The 8821-nt window shown below is 39.1% G+C and overlaps 1 non-coding gene across 1 annotated transcript; it reads right to left on the bottom strand.

Annotated features, from left to right (window-relative positions):
* Positions 1–4327: 4327 nt before the first annotated feature.
* Positions 4328–4435, bottom strand: LOC148552905 (small nucleolar RNA R71). Its single transcript, XR_015893743.1, has one exon. It is a non-coding gene; the product is annotated as a small nucleolar RNA R71 (small nucleolar RNA).
* Positions 4436–8821: the final 4386 nt, after the last annotated feature.

The following is an 8821-nucleotide window of genomic DNA, read 5'->3' as shown; positions in this document are numbered from 1 at the left end:
TCCGCGCGGTCGCGTGAGCCATGCGTCCGTATCACTGCAATTTCCTCTATGTCACGCGGTCGCGTGAGCCATGCGTCCGCGTCACTTCTCGCTAGTCATCTTCTCAATTTCTTGTGTCCCTTCCATTTTTGCAAGCTTTCTTTCCAATCTCCAAGTCATTCATGCCCTATAAAGCCTGAAACACTTAACACAGATCACGGCATCGAAAGGAATAAAGGAGAATTAAAAATACAAAATTAAAAGTCTCTAGGAAGCAAGTTTTCAACCATGAAGTATTTTTAGGAAGGAATTATAAATGCATGCTAATCATATGAATAAGTGGGTAAAGATTTGATAAAACCGCACAATTAAGCACAATATAAACCATAAAATAGTGGTTTATCAACTTTCCCACACTTAGTCATTAGCATGTTCTGATGCTTAGTTGAAGGAGATAAAATAAATGAGTAGGAACATGTAAAACTCATGCAATGCAATGCAACCTATATATGTGAATGCAACTATATGATTTTTGTCCACTTGGTCAAAAGTAAATAAGCTCTTCAAGAGAATCACAAATCAAATTCCACTAATTCAATTCTTATATAGTAGAAATAGATAAAAATGCAAGGGAACATAGAACTCAAGCATTGAACCCTTACTGATGATGTATGTATGCTCTAATCTCTCTACTGTATAGGGTAATCACTCTATCCTTTTCTAATCATGCTTTCTAATTTTTGTTCTTCACCTAACCAATCAACAGCAATTAATATACCAATACAAACATCATGAGGTCTTTTCAAGGTTGTAATGGGGCCAAGGTAAGGGTAAGGATATATATATATATATATATATATATATATATATATATATATATATATATATATATATATATATATATATATATATATATATATATATATGGCTAAGTAAGCTTATAAATTGAATCTTTAATTAACCCAAGCTTTCACCTAATCACACACATATATATGCTATGTAACTTAAATTTCATACCTAGCTACCCAAAAGTTTTCCTTTCACATTCCATACTCTTGTATCAACTTTTATTTTAATTTTATCATACATGCATTGATCTTTGAATTCTTAACTTAACATTGGGGTAATTTTGTCCCCTTATTTAATTATTGAATGTTTTTGGATTTTTTTTAAATAAATATAAACGTAGTTTATCAATGCACATAGATTTTTAATTTTCTATAGTTTCACATGAGTAGGTACCCAAATTCCCATTATATCATCATGACACATTTCCTTATTATCTTTTGTTCCCACAATTTTCCCATACTTAATTGACACACAATTTGATCTTAAGCTAACCAAAGATTCAATTGGGATATATAATTGTTTTTCCGCTTAAGGCTAGTAATGTGGTAAAATAAAGAACAAATAGGATTTAAAAGCTCAAAGTGGCTAACAAAGGTAATTGAAAGGGTAGGCTTATTTGGGATAAGTGAGCTAAACAAATAATGGCCTCAATCATATACAAGCACATAAATATATTAAACATTGGACATATAAGATGAAACAAAATATAAATTACAATCATAGAGAAGTAAACACACAAGAACAAAATAATTATGGTTAAATAATGTAACCATGCATAAAGGCTCAAATCTCACAGGTTGTGTGTTCTTTAGCTCAAAAATCATGTTCCAAATACAACTTCAAGCAAATTTAACACAAAAGTTTTAATTAAAATTAGTGAAATTTTGTTCTAAAAATAGGGTCTTAGAAGAAACTTATTGTCTTTTCAATCAAGTAGAACATGCATGCAACTAATCTATTATTATGCAATCTATCATATTCTACAAAAGAAAAACTAACTAAATATCCTATTTTATTGGTGTTAGGGAAGAGAATTTACCTCCGGAAGTCAGGTACTGACCGACCTCCCCACACTTAAGGCTTTGCACCGTCCTCGGTGCCATCTCTCAGGAACAAAGGTGGGCTGGTAGCAGTATCTCCACAGTCGGGACCGTCATGGCTCCCTGTGCTGGTAGAGGAAGTGGAGTCCGGGGTGTCTGAGTCTCTGTATTTTCCTTTAAGTAGCTCCTTGAGGTATGTGAATCGGCGCTTGTTACGGCGCTCTCTTAGCTTTGCTTTTTGTTCCTGCCGATCCAACCTTTCAAGTATCTGATGGAGCAGTTGATTGGTTGTAGGTGCTTGATAAACCATTAATTTATGGTTTATATTGTGTTTAATTGTGTGGTTTTATCAACTCTTTACCCACTTATTCATTAAAAAAGCATGCATTTATAATTCCTTCCTAAAAATGCTTTATGGTTGAAAACTTGCTTCCTAGAGACTTTTAATTATGTATTTTTATTCTCCTTTATTCCATTCGATGCCGTGATCTGTGTGTTAAGTGTTTTAGGCTTTATAGGGCAAGAATGAGTTGGAGATTGGAAAGGAAGCTTGCAAAAATGGAAGGAACACAAGAAATTGAGGAGATGACCAGTGAGAAGTGACGCGGACGCATGGCTCACGCGGCCGCGCGATATAGAGGAAATTGCAGTGACGCGGACGCATGGCTCATGCGACCGCGCGGATTGGAAACTGCATCAGTGACGCGAAGGCGTGGACGACGCGCACGCGTGGCAAAGCAAACGCTGAATAACGCGTCCGCATGAATGACGCGATCGTATGACATGCGCGATCTGTATAATCTGTAGAATTCGCTGGGGGCGATTTTGGGCCCTGTTTTGACCCAGTTTTCGGCCCAGAAAAGCAAACTAGAGCCAGGGAACATGCAGAAACGGGAGAGAACATTCATTCTACACATTTTTAGTTTTTAGATCTAGTTTTACTCCTCCTCTAGGTTTTTCTCTCTACACATTCATAGTTCTTAGTATTTCAATTATTATTGTTTTTGCATTGGGATATTGAGAAGAGTTATTGCCTTAGCAAGACTTCATCATTCTAGTTCGTTCCCTTTACTTGTCTCTTACTCTTCCATATCCTTAATTTACTCAATTTCACTATTGGATTATTTTAGAATTTATTAATACAAAAATTACTTTTATTTTTAATTGATTTCTTTGATTATTATTTATCATGTTTTTCTTTAATTCCCTTTCTTATGTTATGGATTCTACATTCACGATGAGCGAGTAGTTCCATAACTTGATTGGGAGTTGATTGATAGGAAGACCTTGAGTTGGAATGCTTAAAGGAAAAATTATAATTGGGTTTATTGTTGGATTGCCCTCTAGTCACTGACACCAATCCCTTTAAATTAAGCGGATTGGAACTTGTGAATAGAAATAGCATTCCAACTTGTTTGACTTTCCCTTACCTAGTAAGGGATAACTAAACAGAACAACCTTCAATTGTCAATTAATCTTGAGAGTACTCCAACAAGAATAGGGCTTCCAGTTAATCTACTCCCAGTCAAGGCTTTTATTTAAATCACATAAATTCTCTAATTTAATTTCCTGTTCATCAACTCAATTCATTTTTGAAAACATCTGATTAATAAAATAGCACACCTTTCTGCAACTCGTTGGGAGACGACCTGTGATTCATACTCCCAAGTATTTTGATTTTAATTTTTGTGACAACCCTTCTAAATTGATAGGCGGATTTCTGGTTGGTTGAGAACTATACTTGCAACGCATATCTTATAACAATTCTTAACTCGCCAATTTTCGCCACGTCAATTTTTGGCGCCGTTGCCCGGGAGTTGCAATAGAGTGCTAAGTTATTGATTGGAATTTATTTATTTGCATTTTATTTTATTTTGCTACTATGAGCTGCATGTTTCTTTCGTTAGATGACGCGTTCACTTCCTAATCCAAGCTTGCCAGCATTCGATCCTGAGATTGAAAGAACTATTTCACAAATAAGGCAAGCTCGGCATCGGTTAGCCCTCTCTGAGGGCGGATCTGAAATGTCACTTGAGGAAGAAACCAGCCCCTGTTCTACTGATTTGGTTGATTTACGTACAGGTGACATGGCAGCACCTAGAAGAGTTACTATCCAGGAGGTTTGAGCCCCTGATTTTTCAATACAACCGTTTCAAGTGCATCACCCAACGGTGGCTACAGATTTTGAAATAAAGACTGCACTGCTCAATTTGATGCCTAAGTTTCATGACTTACCTGCTCAAGAGCCTATCAAGCACCTGAGAGATTTCCAAGTAGCCTGTTCTACTGTCAGGTGTGATAGTGCAGATGAAACTTCAATCTTGTTAAAAGCCTTCCCATTCTCTCTTGGGGGAAAGGCAAGAGAGTGGTACTACACTCAACCCGCAGCAACTGTATCCGACTGGGATACACTTAGAAGAGAATTTTTGGAAAAGTTCTTTCCAGCTGAAGTTACTGATAAACTGAGAAAAGACATTTCCATGATTGTTAAGGATGAATCTGAGACTCTCTATGAATACTGGGAGCGCTTCAATAATCTTCTGGAAGCATGCCCCCACCATATGATTGACAAGATAGTGTTGCTCGGTTACGTCACACAGGGCATGAGGCCCCAAGATAAGACCACATTGAAAAGTGCTAGCAATGGGTCTATGAAAAAGTACAAGACCACTGATGAGGCATGGCAATTGATCAGCAACATAGCTAAATCTACTCGGAATCATAGGCAGAAATAAGGCCGTTCAAAAGCTGTTGTAGAAATTTCTTCTAGCAAAGAGACTGCTGCTCTAACTCAGAGTATCTGTGAAATGACCAACTTACTGAAGCAGATGCAATTGAATCAATAACAAGTTCATCAAGCTCAACCTTCTCTACCACAGCAAAGCCAACAGTTAGTCCCACAGAGAGTTTGCAGAGTCTGTGATGATTATAGCCATTATACTGATGAATGTCCACAGCTCCAGCAGGAAGACAACACCGTGGCAACCACTCATAACTTCTATAACCGCCCCAATCAAGGGTACAATCAAGGTGGCAGTTACAGCCATGGATGGCAGGACAATTCTAACCAGAATTGGAGGGACAACAATAACAGAGGAGGCAGAGACAATTGGGAAAATCAGAGGTGGAATAATAAGAACAACAGGCAGCAGAACCAGAACCAACCTTACAGAGCACCTCACCTGAGGCAATCCTAAGGATCACAGAATACCCAACAGCAGACCTCTCAAATTACTTATCCTTCTTCATCTACTAATGATGAGTTACTACAATCTATTGATCAGAGATAACAGGCCATGGAAAATAACCTTTATGCAACACTAAATGGTCTGAACTCTACCTTGCAAGCTCTTGTCTCACAGATTGGATCAATGAATAACTCCAATAACCAGCCTTTGAGCTCCAGTGGAATCCCCTCTCAACCATTACCCAATCCAAAGGGTGGCATCAATGCCATCACCCTAAGGTCTGGAACCACACTGCAGGAGAGGAATCAGGAGGAGCCAAGCCCACCAGAACACGCCTCAGCTGAAGAGGTAGTGGAAATAGAAGATGTTGAAGAGGAAGAGGACATACAGGACATGGCTGAAAAGGAAGAAGCTCAATCACAGGAAGAAGAACCAAAGGGTGCAGACACTGCAGAAAATGCCACTCCTATTCCATTTCCACAACTTGCAAGGAAGCCCAGGAAGCAGCTGGAACCTGATCCCAAAATGGTAGAAATATTCAAAAAGGTCGAGGTAACTATTCCCCTTTTTGATGTTATTCAACAGGTACTTAAATATGCAAAGATTCTAAAATATTTATGTATACATAAAGACAAAATTAATGAATTAGAAACGATTCCTTTAGGAAGTTCCATATCTGCTTTAATGGGAGGTTTACCTGAAAAGTGTAGTGACCCAAGTCCATGTATGGTTAATTGTACTGTTGGTGTTGTAGTATTTTCTGACTGCATGTGTGATTTAGGAGCATGTGTGAGTATAATGCCTTTGTCTATATATGATATTTTGAGGCTCCCTCCCTTAAAAAGGTCGGCAGCTCGTTTTGTGTTAGCAGATAAAAGCATTATTACAGTGGCTGGAGTTGCTGAAGATGTATTAGTGGGCATTAAGGGGCTCACATTTCCCATTGATTTTTAGATCCTGGAGATGCCCCAAAATGACTCAGAGAAGCCATCATCAATCCTATTCGGAAGACCATTCCTGAAGACCTCGAAGTTTAAATTAGATACTTTTTCAGGAACATACTCTTTTAAAATAGACGGCCGAGTAGTAAGCTTCAATCTGAATGGAATTATGAAGCACCCTCCAGAAGATCATTCTATCCTCCAGTGTGACATCATAGATGAAACCGTGGCTGAAGTTCACCAGGAGGAGTTTGAAGAGAAGTACATAGGACAAGGTCCAAGTGTGGGGACACTCTCAGAGGACAATGACAGTACTTTACCATTGTCACCAGCTCCAGACAATCCAGAGCCTGACCATGAGCAGAAGCTAGAATTGAAACCCCTACCTCCACACCTCAAATATGCTTACCTTGAAGATGAGTAGAAGTTTCCAATTATCATTGTAAGGGAACTCACTTCTCAACAAGAAGAGCAGTTACTTAGTGTGCTGAGGAGGCACAAGAAGGCAATTGGTTGGAGTTTGGCAGACATAGTAGGCATCAACCCTCAAGTCTGTGAGCATAGGATATTTCTAGAAGAGGGAGCAAGGCCTGTCCGTCAACCCCAGAGAAGACTGAAGCCCACTATCTTAGAGGTTGTCAAAAAGGAAGTGACCAGACTACTGGAGGCAGATATCATCTATCCCATCTCAGACAGTGAATGGGTAAGCCCAGTACAAGTGGTGCCCAAGAAGTCTGGAGTCACTACAGTGAAGAATGAGCATGGAGAGCTCATGGCAACCAGAGTTCAGAACGCCTGGAGAGTCTGCATTGACTACAGACGCCTCAACCAGGCCATTCGTAAGGATCACTATCCTCTTCCATTTATTGATCAAATGTTGGATCGCCTGTCAGGTAAATCACATTATTCTTTTTTAGATGATTACACAGGTTATTTCCAGATTCATATAGCTCCTGAAGATTAGGAAAAGACCACTTTCACATGTCCTTTTGGGACTTATGTTTACAAGAGAATGCCCTTTGGCTTGTGCAATGCACCAGCTACTTTCCAAAGGTGCATGATGAGTCTTTTCTCTGATCTTATTGAGGACTGTATGGAGGTTTTTATGGATGATTTTAGTGTATACGGCGATTCCTTTAGCCTTTTCTTAGATAGATTATCTAGAGTATTAGATAGATGTGTCAGTACAAACCTTGTATTGAATTTTAAAAAATGTCACTTTATGGTTAAACAAGGGATTGTACTAGGACATGTTGTGTTTAATACTGGCATTTCTGTAGATCCAGCAAAGGTGGATGTTATTTCTAGTTTACCTTACCCCTCCTCTGTTTGGGAAGTCCGTTCGTTCCTTGGCCATGCAGGTTTTTACAGGACATTCATTAAGGACTTCAGTAAGGTAGCACTTCCCTTATCCAAACTACTGCAGAAGGATATTGAGTTCAAGTTCAGTGAGGATTGCAAACAAGCATTCGAAAAGCTGAAAATCGCCCTGACTCAAGCTCCAATTGTGAGAGGACCAGACTGGAGCCAACCATTTGAAATAATGTGCGATGCTTCCAACCATGCAGTAGGAGCAGCACTGGCTCAGCGTGAAGGTAAGGACCCCTTTGTTATAGCTTATGCGTCTAAAACTTTAGATGCCGCTTAGTCTAATTACACTACTACTGAGAAAGAGCTTCTTGCTATTGTTTTTGCTCTGGATAAATTCTGAGCCCATTTACTTGGTACGAAAGTAGTAGTGTATTCAGACCATGCAGCTCTAAAGTATTTATTAGCTAAAAAGGAATCCAAACCAAGGCTTATACGTTGGATACTACTACTACAAGAATTTGATTTAGAAATTAAGGATAGGAGTGGTAACCAGAATTTAGTGGCAGACCACTTGAGTCACCTTGAGCACATTAAAGATGACTCCACTCTTATAGCTGATAATTTTCCATTTGATAACCTGCAAGCAGTATCCGAGGTAGTCCCTTGGTATGCACCTGTAGCTAATTATCTAGTTATCCGCACCTTTCCTCTAAACTTTACTAAGCATCAAAGAGACAAGCTGAAAAGCGAGTCTAAATATTCTATATGGGATGACCCATATTTATGGAGATGTGGCGCTGGCCAGGTAATTAGACGGTGTGTGCCTCAATCAGAATTCCAGTCCATCTTAGAGGCCTGTCACTCATCTGAGAGTGGAGGACATTTTGGCCCTCAAAGAATGGCTAGAAAAATCTTTGACTGTGGATTCTGGTGGCCTACTCTTTTTAGAGACGCTGCTGAATTTTGTAGATCTTGTTTTCCATGCCAAAAATTTGGTAATATATCCAAGAAGGATGAGATGCCTCAACAAATTATGCTTTTCTGTGAAATTTTTGATGTTTGGGGCATTGACTTCATGGGTCCATTTCCAAATTCTAATGGTTATTTTTATATATTGTTAGCTGTGGATTACGTTTCCAAATGGGTGGAAGCAATTCCTACCCGCACTGATGATGCTAACACTGTTATTTCCTTTGTGAGAAACCACATTATCTGTCGCTTTGGATCACCACGAGCAATCGTGAGCGATCAAGGCACCCATTTTTGTAACAGGAGACTAACAGGATTAATGAAGAAGAATGGGATAATTCATAAGGTTGCAACAGCCAACCATCCTCAGACTAATGGGCAAGCCGAGGTGTCAAATAGAGAGATAAAGCCTATCTTACAGAAGATAGTCAAACCTCATAGAAGAGACTGGAGCACCAGGCTACAAGATGCACTCTGGGCATACAGGACAGCATACAAGACACCCATTGGGATGAGTCCTTTCCACTTAGTTTATGGAAAAGCC

Source organism: Arachis ipaensis, chromosome B7, assembly GCF_059453495.1.
Source record: "Arachis ipaensis isolate K30076 ecotype BB chromosome B7, ASM5945349v1, whole genome shotgun sequence".
NCBI lineage: Eukaryota > Viridiplantae > Streptophyta > Magnoliopsida > Fabales > Fabaceae > Arachis > Arachis ipaensis.
Note: the sequence above shows the minus strand (reverse complement) of the source record. Positions and strands in the feature narration are given on the sequence as shown.